Below are 16,800 nucleotides of genomic sequence, written 5' to 3' on the forward strand. Positions count from 1 at the left end.
CTCTGCCCTGCCCAGAGCTGAGAGCACGTGCCCCACTTAAGGCTCCAAAGTGTGAAGAGAGGCCCTGCACTCTCACTTCCTCTGACACATTTTTAGAGAATGATCTGATTTCCAGAGGTCAGTCCAAGTTTCAATCTGTGGTACACCGAGCCTCTTGCCACCTTTCAATTTGGTGGAAGAGAAAGCATGATAGACAGAGTTCGGGAGACCTGGGGTTAGTTGCAGCTGTGTCACCAAGGAGCTGTGCAACTCTGGTCAAGTCATCTGCCCTCTCCAGTCCTCTTTCTTCAAAGGACCTTCCTCCCAGCATCGGCACAGGCCTCAGTCAGGGTCTTCCAGCCTCAGCTCCGCAGACATCCTGTGCTATGGACATGAGGATGTGTTTGCACCAAGAGTCCATGGGAGGCACCAGGGGCACTTCCTTGGATGTGTGTCTGCTCCCCTGATGATCCTGGCCATGATGACACAGCCCTTGCTGAAGTCACAAGACAGAGTGAGGCCAACTCAGGGCAACAGTTCCCTCCCTGGCTCCATAGACAACTGTCCACACAAGACAAACCTTGAGTTTTTCCTGGTAAATCCAGACAGGTGTGACTAAGGGCTCCATATTAGTCCACATAGGAACCCCAAGGAGCCTAAAGGCATGCCAGGGGAGACAAGGCCTCCCATCCATGCAGCCTTCAAGACAAGCACACACACCCTCTGAGCAGGTGGCACCAGAATGGGGAACTGTGTGGTTCCCAAGAGCCTCTGCTGGGGAATTCCTCTCAATTCCTCTCTGCTCCACTGCCCTCCCCACCTGCCTTCATCTGTCTTTAAGGACAGGAAAGAGCTGACCTGGAAGGAACCTCCAAGGCCATCTGGCCCCCCCACCTCAGTATACAGATTCAGAAACTGAGTCTAGAGAGAGGAAGTCATTCACCCAAGGCACACAGCTGCCTGAGGGGTACAATCTTCAATGACAAACCACCCAACAAGTGTCAGAAAAGCCAGCCAGAACTCTCTCCTGCCTTCCGGGGGCCTCATCCACATATCCACAATGAGGCAGGTGCCATCGCAAAGCTGTCCTCTCCAGCAACAGGGTGGGAGAGTGCTTCATAGGATGCAGCCAGGCAGACACTTCTCATGGTTTCCTGTTCTGGCAGGAACCCTGGTCGGTTGATTTGGTTCTCTACACCAGTGACAAAGGCTGGCTGGCTGCCTGCCTGCCTCTGGGACTATAATTTGGTTAAAATTTATCATGACAGTTGTAAACAGGACAGCCAGGGAGGAGAATAAGGTAACAGGTTTGTCTTTAGCTGACCTGCCTCTAGGCTAAAATTGGGGCCTGAATTCAGACTGAAAAAGCTATCGTTAGGAGTCCTGCTTCTTATAGGACTAGTGATGATAGGTCTTATGGAATTTTCTCCATCTTTTGAGTTTTCCTCATTTCCTCTCTGCCTATCTAAAATCCTCTTTCTTTTAAAAGCAGCCCAGGCTCTTCCATGGAGCCTTCCCTGACTAACTGCACCCCCACCGCCCAAGGTCTCTATCCTCTGAACAAGGCACCCATGATGTGTCCTGGACCACTCCTTAGAATGTGTGTATACCCACAATCATATGAACAATGACTGGGAGTCTTCAAGAAGAAGCTGGTGTTCTATTTCTTTAGTGTCCTCCACAGCCCATACCCAGCAGAACACACAAAAGGTGCACAATAGCAATTTGCTGGTTAACCCATTCCAGTTCCTCCCATTGAAGGAAAGTAAAATCAACCCATGTGCCACATCCCAGCACCCCAGCTGGTTCCACAGGGATAGAACAGCACAGTGGCAAGTAGTCTCCAAGGTTTGAGGTCCTGGGATCAGCCTTAGAACCCATTTTGGTGGGCTCTACGTGGTCTTAGGGACCAGACCCAGGGCAGCAGGACCTGTGAGTCCCACCATCCCCCATCCTCCAGTCATCACAAAACACGCACGCAACTGTCCTTGTATCTTCTCTCCTCTGCTACCCCTGAAGGCTCTCTTCACCCAAGTCCTCCTCGATGGATAAATTAGGACAGGTGAAATTTATCCTAGGGCCCTTACAGACTTGAGTAAAAGCCATGCCCCACTCTGCATGCATTACCCAGCTTCAAACTCTCTCCCAAGACTTCTGCCAGCTCTAGGAAAAAACCAGGTGAGAGCAGCTCTCACACCCATTCTGAGAAGGATCAGAGCAAGTAAAACCTGAAATGGAGAAATTACAGCAGTAAAAGCAAACACCACTGCATCACTGGACCTCACAGAGAGCCCTGGAGACGTTTAGAAAGACCCTACCATTTCCAAACCGTTCCAGTCAATAATAATCTGGGGACAACCTTAATGCTTGATTTCCCTTTCCCTGTGATTTGTGGCTTGTGGAGCTCAAGATCCTTGAGTCCAAAACAGTGTTTGTGCTCATTAGGCAAAGTTGCAAGGCCAGGCGGCAGCGGTTCTCTCCAGCCTGGCCCAGCCTGGCCCCAGGCTATGGCAGAGAAACCCTCCTGACGAAAGGTAAGGGTCTCACAGTGACACTAACGCAGCTACATTCCACACGTGTAATATTCCTGAGTAGTAGGTAAGCCTATAAATCCATTATTTATGACGTGAAATTGCACGCATGGTGTGATGCAGATGTGTTAGCATCACCGTGAGAAACTTCTCAATGTCCTTATCTTGAGAGGTACAAGTGTTACACTCTGGCAATGCGTCAGCAAGCATTTCTTACATAGCTACTTCCATTTGTGGTTCAAAGTGGTTGGTTATATTTAAACATAGAATTTCCCCTACCTGATTACACTGAACAAATTAAAAATGGCTCCATCATTTGCATCCAAGCTCTGGGTGTCCTACCATCACCCTCGCTTCCCTATTGCAGCACTGAAATCAGTGCTTAAACTGTGTATGTGAAACAAAAACACAGGAGCCATTTCCACAGCAGAACAGGAAGTCACAGGCAGACACCTGCACTTCTCTCTTTGTTGGCTGGGGGTAAGGCAAGGACGGAGGTCGTATAGGAATGTTTACATGCCCATATCTCAGCTTCAAGTCAGAGATTGGGAGTTCCAACCTCTGTGTGTCTGGGGTACCGTCTCATCTCTTCTGGGCTGTGACATCCTGCTCCTGCAAACAGCCCACCACCAGCCTGCTTCGACACTGGCAGAGGTGAAGAACTAATTAAAGAACTGCCTCAAATATACCAGGTTATCACAAGCTTGGTTGCCTAGCTGAATTTCGTTGATCTAGTAACAGAATTCACCACCTTCCAGTGCCATGTTCCATGACTGAAGTTCTAAATTCAAATCTATTTCAGATGGTTATGAAGATTCCTATGTCAAGGCGGAAGAATAGGACATATTTGTAGCAACGTATTAGCTTTGTGTGTAACTTAAAAAAATTTAGACATAGGACAGGTGGGCTTCCATTTTTACCCTGTTCTTCTCCTCTTAGTAGGCTGGCTTGTTACTTCCCAACACACATCTTCTACTTCAGTCAGACCACAATCCCACTGACTCAGTGGCTCATCCTTAAACTATACCAGCCCCTCCTCCACCATGTTCTTCTCTTCTTGTTCTGGAGAGAGAAGCTGTAGGACTGCTCCGCCACCGCATCCCATCCTCCAGGCCTCATACAGCCCACCTCCTTTCGGAAGCCTCTCCCAAACGTTTGGCCCCTCACAGACCTACCTTCTCTGCACACCTGTTATGTTTCAAGCTATGCCACAGCCTTGCCCATGGAAAGACTGCTTCAATCACTTGGTGACTTGTCTCTTCACTCTAGGAGACCCCTGGGAGGCCCCTCTCTTATGTGTCTGCATATTCCAAAAAATGCCTAAGGGTCTTGAGTTGAAAGCTGGTAGTCAATAAATACTACTTTTTTGGAGGAACGGTGGGCAGTTGCAATCAAAATTTTAAATGGCCTTGGCCTCTAACCTAGTATCCCACTTCCAGTCATCTAACCCATAGGAATACTTGGCCACTTACACAAAGATGCATATCTAAATGAGTTCATACATGGAAAGAGCTTAGACTAAAACCCTGCCCACAGTGAGCATGCTGTTTAGAATTACTGATAGCTGTTGGTGCTGCTATTGTTAGGAGGGTCCTGGCAATATTGTTTATAATAACAAAAATCTGTAAAGAGTGCAAATGGCCACAAATAGGAGACTCATTAAATAAATGATGGTATAATTCTACATGGATTTTAAAAAGCATGTCGATGTATATGTACTAATATTAGTATATGTACTAATATGTAAACTATCCACATTTTTACTGTTTACTAAAAAAAGCATATTGTGGAACATGATTTTATTTCCTTAAGAGCTAAATTTATAATTGTGTGTGCTCGATAGTAAACACATACATGGAGGCAGGATGGGGCGTCACTAAGAGCACAGCTGCAAATTTAGACTAACCGCATATCAGTCTGGCTTCATCTCCTACTACCTATGTGACACCAAGGAAATTATTTGACTTCTCAGCGCCTCAGTGTCCTCATCTGTCTAATGGAGAGAGTAATAACACCTGTCTCTTAGGACTAATGTGTGGACTAAATGCTTTAATGAGTTCAGACACATAAAGCACTTAGAATAGTGGGTGGCACATAGAAAGCCCACAACTGAAGTTAGTTGTCATCAGTATTACCCTCTGCAAAGAAAAGAAGAGAAGAGATAAACACCAAACTGTTAACACTGGCTTCCTCCAGAGAAAGAAATTGGAGGAGAGGAAACTTTTGTTCTTCATCACAAGCAGGTCTAACTTATATAATATAAAGACGCCGCTGACTTGGCACAGGTTGTAGGTTGGGCTCATCAGGACAATGGCTGCCTGACGTGGTGTGAGATGTCAGGACCCAGGGCCACAAGCCACTGCTTCCCCGTTTCTAAATCCTCGTTCTAACTCCAACCTACAGCCAAAAAATAAAAAAATAAAAGATGTTATTGCCAGCTGCTGCCCCCCCCAAACACACACACATTCTGCAACCCCACAATGGCTAAAAAATAAAGAACATCTGTTTAAGGGGGGGAAAAGCATCAAATAGCATCAATTACTATTTTAAGTGGGAAGAAAGGGAACAGGAAGTAAATTAGTGGCCACTGTATTTTTATTCATATATCTTGATTGCCAAGATAGGACCTAGTACTGTTTTAATAATCACTACTTATAACTTACTACTTATAACTGCTCCCTCCACCTTGCAAAACCTGCTTTTCTTGACATCTTCCCAGCCAACCCCAGTCTACGGTATTCTCTATCTCCCCCTCTTAGAGGAGGGCTTTGGCCTCCTGCATATAGAACATTCTCATCCTGGTGGCATACATTGTGATTTAACATACACTCTACACACAGCCCAAGAACACTGAAACAGGAATCTCCACCTTGGATTTCATTTGTCGCCACCACTTCTTGGCACAACTCATCCCAATGGCCACACCACAAAATCCAAACTCCTTTGCTCAACCCCAAGGCTTCTCCCTCCTGGCTCCACACTCCTTTTCCAGCCCCCATCTCCTACCACTGTCCTTCATGATCCCCCCTCTTTCTGGGATGCAGTCAAACTGGCCAAGTCCCTGTTCCTCAGTTCTACCTTTTACTTTTTTTTTTTTTTAAAGATTTACTTATTTATTTATTTATTTGAGAGAGACAGAGAAAGAGAAAGAGACAGAGAGAGCACACAGCGGGAGGGGCAGGGAAAGGGAGAGAGAGAACCTCAAGCAGACACCATGCTAAGTGCAGAGCCTAACCCAGGGCTGAATCTTATGACCCTGAGATAACGACTTGAGCCAAAACCAAGAGTTAGATACTTAACAGACTGTGCCACCCAGGTGCTCCTGCTTTTCACTTCTTACTTCTGTGGCCACTGTTCTACTTATACTCACCATCTTTGTGCTGTCAGCATCTCCTCCCTTGCTCTTCACATACCCACATCTCACCACCCCTTCAGGCCCACTTCCACCACATCCTGGTCCCTGACCAGTGTATAATGATCTCTTTCCACTCTGCACGCCTCATCTGTGCATGACAAATAACCCAGCACACATGGTCTGCCCTCTGAATGAATAGAGCTTGTCTCCTTGACCAGATGGCAAATTCCTGGAAGACAGGACACCTGTCAAGGTTCTTTTCCCTTTCTATATTGGGCATGGGAAGAGTGGGGTGGAGGGAAAGTTGGGAATTGGGAGAAGGGGAGGTGGGACTCTTCCCCTAAAAGCTGAAGTAAAGTTTCATTTAGTAGTAAAATCTCTATTGACAGCTTGCTAACTTCTCATGGCAAACTTTTCTTATTTGACTTTGTGTTCATTTTTCTAGCTAAAAAAGGAAAAAAATAAAAAGATTGTTAAAAATCAAATCCAAAACTTTCAGCTCTGATAAGACGAGTTTTCTCAAATGCCAATAATTCCACATGGCTTGTCTAAAATTAGAGAGAGAGAAGTGACCAGGATTTTTAATAGATTGGCTTTCATAGTAGATGCAAGATAGTCAAAATCTATTTAAATGACTTTCTCAGGGAACTGGAGCAGCAGGCAATGCATCAGACGCCAGAAGTCCATTTAAATATTATACTAAGAGAAGGGAATTCATTTGGTCAAGATGCTAAAATGAACAGGCAGGGACAGAAATGCCCTGGAGAAGTGCTGGGTGTTTCATCTTGAATCCATTTGTAAAATAAACACATTTATTTACCAAGTTTAGTACTTCGACTATTTTCTGGAATCAGTACTTGCACAAATCTAGGCTGGGATGGCCAACTTGGAATTAAAAAATGACCAAAACTACAAAATTAATTTGACACTCCTCAATTTCCTTGTTTAGAAACACAAAGCAAATCCTAATCAATTGGAAGTTTATACAGTATTTCAGTGTGCAACTTGGAAATTGTCACAGTGTACTGGCAAACAGCAGCCCTTAGCGCCTCCAGCCTCAATGTTCTTACAGTGATGGTCCAGGCAGCAGCTGTTCATGAGCTTAAAATGCAAACACACTAACTCTTTTCTTCTGCAGGAAGAACTTACATTCCCACTGACATCTACTGCTGTCTTACAGATGGGCCTAACTCCAAGATCTCAAACCTTCTATGGGAAACACACAGACACACACACCCTGCTCAGGCCCCACTCTACCCAGACACTTTTTAAATTGCTTTTCCAGTAGGATCCCAGGAAAAGGTTCTGTTTCAGTACCACCTGCACATGGCCAGGATATGACTGGCTTGACAATCCATAGCCTCTCGGGTCCTACATGGGTCCTCGGGGTAACTCTGCCCCTGACCTGGTTAATGACCCCTTGTGCACTCTGGACTGGGTGTCTGGTATCCTGAGTTTCCTGTAGCCAGCAGAGGCAGGAAGACCACACAGTATCAGACATAGCATCCCACAAGATGAGGTGTGGCACAACAGACCTACTGTGTTGGCAACTAGGGCTGGCTGGTGAGGATGTCATTTAATGGCTCAGGAACTCACCAGCTGGTTTCATTACAGAATGCCTTCCTCCCCACCTCTTAGTAACAGAACTCTGCAGGCAGTCCTGGCTCTTCCCCATAGATCTCAAAGGTTACAGAAGCCCCTTTTTCCCTTGCAAACTCTTTCAGCAAGAGCCTACCCTGCTCTCCCCCATATTGTCAACAGTTCATAGCTGAAGCCTCAGTGGAATATCCCATCCAATTTCCCATAAAATGGGACATGAAAATAAACACACATATTGTATGTTGGTTTACATTTCCTGCACAGACTCAGCAGGGGCGACAGGAAAGACATTAAGGAAACTATTTCTAAAGCAATGGGCTACATTTTAGCAAGAATACTCTCACTGACCCTAAAAAGAAAGCCATTCAGAAGGCTAAAATCCCATATAATTCTTTGAAAACGTTCTTGAACATTCCCATTTTAATTTCCAAAATCAATACGGCTTGCTAGTGCTCCATGTTCGATGACAACAACTCATATTGATGGGGAAGGAGGTATGAACATTTTTCTATTGAATGGAAAATTTGGTTATTTTTAAGGACATTATTCCAAGAGAGAAAAAGGTCTTAAGTCCACTACACCTGACAGAGTATTGTTTTGTTCCTAGAAGGCTGGTTTCTCTTGACATCTCTGCCCTCATTAAAAAAGCATATCACAGTTGTCGCCTTTATGTTTTCAGTCATGCAGTTTCAAGACCCAAAACAGAATGTTATCATTTATTTTTCGTCTGAAGAAAGGAACACTGCTTGCATGCATGCTCAACACCAAAAAAACATTCCTATCACACCGCTCCAGTTCAAAGCACCTGGCAAGTCCGATTTAGTGAGGTGTCTGAACTAGAGAACAGTAAGGACTATTTTATATCTTTCAATTAGATTCACTAACTAGATAATAATTACTTGCCATTAGCACATTAAAATTGTATGTAAGTGGTACTACTAAAGTGCTAGAAAACAGTTTGTTCCCAGATAAATTGTCCCTCCTGCAGTCTTGTTCACACTGTTAATCTGCTCGGCAAGGCCTTTCCTCGTGGATTGTGCAAACGTCAGCTTCAGGTGCCATGCCAGGAAAGCACACACATAGTCCCATGCTACCCTGAGACACATGCATCTTCTATTGATACGGAGCCATTTTAGCACACCTAAGAACCTGAAAAGGAACAACAACAATAAAAAGGAGGCACTGTACATAATATCATTGCCTCTCTCAGCAATGGCCTTCCTTTGGTGGTGATAAAATATTGGTCCCACACTTCAGCCATCAGGAGAAACCTGATGGCATCCTCCGCTGAACTTCCCTCCACATCCTGCTCCACATAGCTGCCTACCACCTGAATTCTTCCTTTCTCTCATTCTCACACTTCTCCCTCTGAGGAGAGAAAGGTAAAGAAGTGTGGAATGGCCGGGTCTGGTGCTCTTTCTGTTTTCGTCGGTTCATTCTTCTCTCTCTTAGCACTCCCATGACACTGAGCCTGGGACCATTACCTTAGTGGGTTGGCCAAGGTGAACATCTTAGATCAATTCCACTCTAGCCTTACAGAGAAATTTCCTCTTCGCTGGCTCTTCCTTGAGGACCCGTGCTTTTTCTCATCTCAAAAGGCAAAATTGAAAGATCAGGCTCAGAGCGTGGGGCTACAGGAGTAAGGACATTACTAGCCTACTTTTGGGCCAGGTCTTTAGCCAGAAGGGCTAATGGAGCCAATGTGGCCCGCGCTTGGTGTGGCAGATTTCAGCAAGAACGGGAGTTTCACATCGGGGCCTGGGGCCAAAGACTTGTGGAAATCAACAGGATGCCTTTGCCAGGAGGGCCCACTCTGCATATTTCCCTTGAGCCTGATCTAAAATTTCATGTTTAGGATCCTGGTTAAATGGCTTTTCAACTCATCACAACTAATTTGATGGGAAGAAACCCCCAAGAGCTAATAAGTGGAAATTTGGAACACAAGAAGCTGAGACAATCCACATACAAATGACAAGTCTTCAAATGACTATGGACTGACTATATGCACATCCAGACATTATCATAAACCTTGAAGAGTTAAAATTGACTGAAGTCTTGCCCCTTCTTACACTTGCATATAATACAACTACTAACATCTAACACCATTATTAGGGGTGACTGAATTTGACATTATACATATAATAAGATCCATATTCTAAAGATATTAAAATTCACAGTCAGACAAATTAATCTTTCTCAGCTCTGATAAGAAATTCAGTAGAGTGATTGGTTCAAAGGTCATGTGATTTCCCACCCTTCACTCAGAGAAGGGTGAAATCACACTTCTGGGGACCCCAAAATGGAGGCTGATGTAAAAAATCCCAAGCAGAAGTTTGAAGTTGTCTGATTTTATTTAAAATTAATGTAAATTTCAACTCCGTAATGTAGTAACAATCTTTCCATTCATTAACTTTTCTTCAAAAAAACATAAAAAAAAATTTTTTTTAAATTGGGCAAACAAGCCAATGTAATAGCTGGTCCTTACTGGAAAAAAGAAACTTTACAGCACATTTTGAGTAAGCTAGTGCAAAGGCTCAGTGGGCCAGCTGGTGGGGCACCAGTTTCCAATGGGTTCCAAAACTAAGACATCGCTGGGTCTCGCCTTTGTGCTTCCAAAACCAGATGACAGCAGCATTGTCCTCTTCAAAAGTGCAGCCCACTGTTTACTTGTTGGTGATAGATGGGATGATATGAGGATGTTCCTTGGTGCCTAATGCTGCCGTAGGGAGCTAGCTAGCATTATTGTACGGATTCAGTCCCTTCCATGCAGCTGTCATGACCTCCTTCTCCAGCCCAGTCATCTGCTCATCATCAGTGGGAACACCACCTCCCGGTGCCATGGAGCACCCCATGGTGACTCCATTGGGACCACACACCCTGAGGGCCTGCAATGTCCTTGCTCCAACTCTACAAAGTAACCCTGTAGCCATCATGTCCACTACAAACAGCAACACTATCTAAAAAATTCTAAAGTAAATTAAATGCTCCAGGAAAATCACCATGCTGGTCCTACAGCCCCAAGTTTTACTCAGAATACCACCACCTCACCCCACATACCCTGGTTTCAGAAGAAAAGCAACAGAAGAATGAAAGTAGAATTCTGAATCTTGGAAAGAGAAGTGAAAATAATGCTTACCAAAGCAGGAGAAGAACAAAAGATACTGATTATATTTTTTCCACAACCATTTTCCATAGCCACTGATGGAAAATGATTACAATATTATGCTGGCTTCTCATGAGGTTTCACACTGATGTGTGTTCATTTGGCACATGGAAGGTTTTCTTCCTTCGGGACCATCAGAACTTAGCCTAGGAACATGCTCTGAGAACATCTTGAGAACTACACACGGAAAAGCCAAGCTCCTTGATCCCTTAATACACCTAAATTCTGATGAAGTCACTGAAGGTGTCAGAGCAAGACGCAAAATCCTCAAGAGACTATGGTCAACTTAGCATTTCCAGCTCACATGGAGTCGTTAATTCCTCTTATCAAAGAGAAGTACAAGAAGGTACTCATTACGAGAAGCAGAAACCCAAATGAAGAATATTATGTGTTGGTCTCAGCTGAGTTCCCCTGAATTTATTACCTTGGAAAGTTCAATACAGATCTAAGACTTCCAACCAAGACAGGAGCTAGTAGAAAGTAGCATCTGGGAGCAATCACTAGCGTCCTGGTAGCCTCTTCACTGGGTACAAATTGTGCAAACCTTCCAACAGGAATGAAGGAGGAATAATCATTTTGGGAAAGAGGTTAAGGAAATAATATATGTAAAGACAAGACCATTTAAAATTTTAATATTATTCTTAGATAATTTGATATGTGATGGGATGAAACCAGGAGGAAAAGACTGAGAGATACAGAAGAAAGACAAAGGAGGAAATCAGAGGGGAGAAGGAGCAGAGAGGAGATAAAGCTCAAAAGACAGAGACAGGAAGTGCAGAAGAGTCTGGTGATGGGAAAAGAGAAGAGCAGCCACCAAAATCCTTTCCTCAGGAGGTATAATTGTGCCATGTGGAGGAATATCTTTAATTTGTTTTTCTCTTACTTAACCCTTTCAGAACATCTGTGGCTTGGACAGATGAGCTTCTCATTTGAAAAGAGAAAAATTTAGTTATGACTTTAAGAGTTAACCAATTTGGGAGAAAAAATAGCATAAATTTGAAGCTTCAGAAAATGGACCTTAAGTTTGATTTACACTTCAATCTATCTCCATGAAACAAAAGTGTAATTTTTTTTAAGATTACTAATTTATTTGACAGAGAGAGAGACACAGCAAGACAAAGAACACAAGCAGAGGGAGTGGGAGAGGGAGAAGCAGGCTTCCCGCTGAGCAGGGAGCCCGGCACGAGGCTCAATCCTAGGATCCTGGGATCATGACCTGAGCCAAAGGCAGACGCTTAACTGACTGAGCCACCCAGATGCCCCAAAACTGTAATTATTTTATTTCCATGATCACATCTTCTGCCATGATTTAATTTGGGAGAAGAGCCTACAAGGCATGATTATGCTCGGGAAAGTTATGGTCAGTGGATTTACTGATTAGCATTAAGACTGTTTTCTCTATTTCACCCCCAAGTCAGACATTAAAGTAACATCTCTCTCTCTCTCTGGCTTGTTCACTCTCTCTCTCACACACATGTTCACACACTTGAGCGCATATACACTCCACCTCATCCTCTCTCACTCCATGTATTCATGTTGACAGAGAGTCCCAAAGTCTTTTTCACCTGTGCACTACCATCTTTTTTTCTTATAATCTTAGAGACACATATGTGACACATCAATTCAGTTCTCACTTGTCAGTCCAAGAATGGGGTCAATACATAAGTTCAATTTAAAGAGTTTCTGAGTTGTCAGAATTTCAGGACTCAAACAAAAACTAAATTTGAGTTAGAGGGTTTTTTTCCCTCCAACTTCCCAGCAAAGGGAACAATGAAATGGCCAACAGGTATGTACACTATGGAGAACGGGTGCAAAGAGCTGGAAAGTCCTCTGTTCTTGAATAACTGAAAGCAGATTGAGATCCTTCTGTTCTATAAACTCTCTACAACTGGAGAAGAGGCTCCCTGAAAAGGTCTGGGCACTGGTCAGAGAATTCCAAATTACAAGGAGAGAAATCCCTTGAAATAAGAACTCAATGAGAGATCTCCTTCTGTGTGTATTGTAAAGATACTGAAAACATGAAAATCTGCCTGCAGATCCTGCATTCTTTCACAAGAGCCCACTACCTACATGCACTTGGACACAGAAAATAAAAATGGCCCTGCAGTCCCTTGAAAAACTTTCCTTAATCTTGATGTACGTTAAAGCCATCATAAATCACACAACCTGCCAATCTTGCCATGTTTTATAAACTGTCGGGAGAGGTAGAGCATTTCTGGCCCAAAGATCTCCCAATAACAAATGCTAGTTCTACTGCTGTGGTATTTCCTCAATACCGCCCGACCTCTTAAACAAGGCTCTACAAATATATTAACTGTCATATTCTCAATTTCTTTTTTACAATGGGAAGTGATAACCTCTTATGACCAGCTTGATGGAACCCAGGGCAGCAGCTGTCTAGGGACTGAAAAAAACACCCAATTGTGGTGGGCAAACTTCCCTACCCTCCAATTACGTCTCTAACATTCCTATGGGTTCCCTGTTCCCTATGAGACCCCCTAAGGTCACACCCACTGGCTCACCAGGTTCCTGCTCAATCCTGCCTCTGCAACTTGCTGCCATCCAAATGGGTGCCAAAACCAAGGCGCATCGGTAAGGGGGCACAGGGTGAGAGGGAGGACACATATTGCCTGGCCTCTGAGATCAATCAAAAAGGCTGAACCCAGGCAAGCCCAGGGTCTGGCTTGCCTTCAGGAAATTCCGGGCTGTCTGCAGCAGCTGTGGTTCGAGTAGTACAACAAATTCACTTACTGAATGACAACAGCTTTATTGGCAAGCCAATTCAATTAAAGCCCCTGCATCCAACAAAGTCTCCGGCAGCCCTCTCTGCATAAAGAACATGGAATCATGCCTACGTTTCCCTGAGTGCCCTCAGCCCTAGCTGTCCCTCTACATGAGAGGGAGAGGGATGAATGAATTAGACGCGGATGATGGTAATTAATGGCTGGCTGTCAGAGAGTCATTTTGGAGGCTCAGCCGTTGAAGGCTCTGTATTAAGCACTGTATCCCAGCACAAACTGACCAGGACAGGCTAGAACTCTCTTTCTAAATTTAGTTAGGAGTGTCACGGGCTCCTGGGGCAAGAAGGGAGGGGAAATCAGGGGAAGGCAGAAGAAGGTTGGAGGGGAAATAGAGAAACAAAACATCAGGCTGCTTGCATTGATCAATGCTTTTTACACTACTGATATATATATAATATGTTCATTTTTCATTTTTACAAAATACATCCTTTAGGCTACCATTAAGGCAAACTTACTTCAGAGCTCTGACATGAGCTTATTAGGCAGGGGCAGGGTGCAGGGGGGAATGGGAGAGCTGACTGTAGAGCTATAAACAAAACACATTTTCTTATAAGATATACACAGCAGATCATTTTCACCTTCAGTAACGAAGATCAAATCAGAGTTTTTTGGATCCTTGGCATAGTCTTGCCAACCAATCATTAGGCACTTGGAGAGAAGAGGAGGATGGAAGAGGAATATCAGAGGGCGCACTGGAGGGAAAGAAAATAGTTAACAAATAAGCTCCAAATGGCTCATTTACATGAGATGGGCAGCTCTTACCTTCCCTTTAGCCAATGCCACCAACAGAGCCAAGTGCAGGTTAACTACCTAGCAGGAGATAACCTGGGAAGATTGGGCTTAATTATTCCTAATAGTAACAGGCTACCTTACACATTGTTTGTGGCACAAACATAAGCCAGATACTGAGGCACCAAACTGATCCTTCTCCAACAATTTGAGTTGGGTAAAGAGCCACATTCTTGGTTTGCTGCCTCCATCTAAATTCTAGTCTTAGAGGTCATGGGGCCTTGGGCTGCCACGATGAGATGTGAGAAATTCTGTGACTATACTAGAATGAGTCTTTTGTCTCAGTCCCATGAAGGGAGGGGAGAATTCTGGGTGGGAAATTCCATTTAAGGAATTTGTTTCTCTGTTCATGGCAACGCTCTAGAATGTTTGCCTAGAACCTAACTTCAAAATTCCAGGTTCAGAGCAAATGTCAACTCCCCAAGAAGGCCTTCCCAGCTTCTCCTTAAGAGTAGATTTCTCCCTCTGCTACATTCCTGCAGAACCCTGCATGTGTCCCTAACATGGTGTTTAATTCATTTCTCTTGAAACTGTAGTCAGCTGTCACCTTGTCTGCCTTCTCCAATAAACAAGGGCTTCCTGAGGGCCAGGTCTGGGCTTTGTATATATCTGGCAGTCAATAAATCTACATGGAATTGAACTGAATGGCCCTTTGGAAATGGATATAATTTGGGAAACCTCAATCTTGGAGAATTATGTAGGGCCTTCTTGTGGCCCTACGGCCATCAGGATTTTGCTGCTGTTTCCATGACTGCAGCCACCAAATTGGTTGCCCACTTTAATTAGAACCAAGGCCAGATGTCTGGCCAGCTCTGCTAGAACCGGAAGAGCTAGCAAGCTGGTGGAGTTTCCCATCTGGGGGCCCGAGAGACTAGCTTCGTGTGGTTGGGTCACCTTCCCTTGCATACTTCCTTCCCTCTTGCTTGATTCCCCCACCACCACCCCACCCCATGCTGAGGGCAGCTGTCCCTTTTATCAGCAAAAGCCCCTTCCTGACAACACATCTGTCCAGCACAATGTTTCACCCCATCCAGTGATTCAGTCACCCGGGGCATTTTCATCCTTGATCACTGCAAGGGCATGAAACATTTGTGTCCGTAAAAAGCCAGCAGAGGCAGAATATTCCTTTTCAGAAGCCTACCATCCACTAAGTAATGAAATCTAATATTTAAAGGGCATGACACACCGTTCATAGTAGATTTCATTAATCAATGTTTTCATGGAAAGGATAAATCCTTTATGCATGCCTTTTTCCTGATTTTTCCCCCATTTAAAAAAAATGTAATGCTTATTTTTTTTCCCTGCTATTAGCTCACAGAGACCCGCCAATGTGAACCCTAGATTCTTGCCTCCCAAAACTTACCCTTTCATATTCGCATGAAAGTCATTTTCTTGACTCCTGGAATGAAGTCCAGGAGTCAAGAAAAAAGAGATAGACAGAAAAAGTGTTCTAGTTAGTCTTAAGCGCATTTCATTAAAGGAAACTTCTGCGATGCTGAAAAAAACGTCAAGAATGTCACTATAATTACAAGCCTGTACTTGGCATGTGAGTGACCAATACATTCAGTGCCTCAGGAGTATTAAGTAAAGGATCACAGCCTTCATTTGGACACTCAGTAAGGACCATATTTTTGACACTGAACATGACAAGAATGGTATTGCTTTCCAGCCACAAAACCCACACCTTTAAGTGAAGTTCAGATAAATAGGATATCACGCACTCATATCCTTCCTGCAGGATATTGACCAAAAATATGATGATTTATTGTTACCCTTCCACATAGCTTCTTGTGTATCTGCATATGGCTCTAAAATTGCAGTGAAGACCACACTAAAGTACTTAATCATGTTGTTAAGGACAGAAGAGTCCTAACAACACCCAAGACCTCTGAATAAATCAGAGGTACTTTTAAGGTGTCTAAACACCTATGATTGTGCTAATACCATAATGCTGCATGTTCCTCCTCCATTTATCGAATAGTGAAGACCCAACAAATTGTTAAATGATGCCCTATTTTCCCACTATAATTGTTAAATAATGCCCCATCTCCCCATTAGCTTCAAATGTGGTTCCCACTGTTGAGTAAATATCTTAGATCCTGAATGACACTTTAAAAAATGCAACAAATAACAAAAGTATGGGAAAACAATATGTACAAAGATGCCTATCACAATATGCTTTATAACAGTGGGAAATTGGAAGCAATCAAAATGATAAAAATAGGTAAATGGGTAAGTAAATTATGATACACTACAATGGACCATCATACCACCATTAGGAGGATAAAGACCATATAGCAACATGGAAAATGCAAGTGACACAAGCTAAGTGGGAAAGGGACTAGAAATTGTATTGCACTGTGGTTACAACTAGATAAAAGCATACTTATATAAAAAGACTGGAAGGAAATAAACAAAGATAATAATTGTGTTAGGGATTACAAGTGATTATTTTCCCTTATCTTTACTTCTCAAACTATCAGTAATACTATGTATCCTTTATAATTTAAAAAAATAAATGGAAAACCCAGAAAATTTTTAAGAACTATTAGCTTTTTGAAGTAGCTATAATTTTGAAATAAA

Source organism: Enhydra lutris, unplaced genomic scaffold, assembly GCF_002288905.1.
Source record: "Enhydra lutris kenyoni isolate GAN:26980312 unplaced genomic scaffold, ASM228890v2 scaffoldscaffold18, whole genome shotgun sequence".
Taxonomy (NCBI): Eukaryota; Metazoa; Chordata; class Mammalia; order Carnivora; family Mustelidae; genus Enhydra; species Enhydra lutris.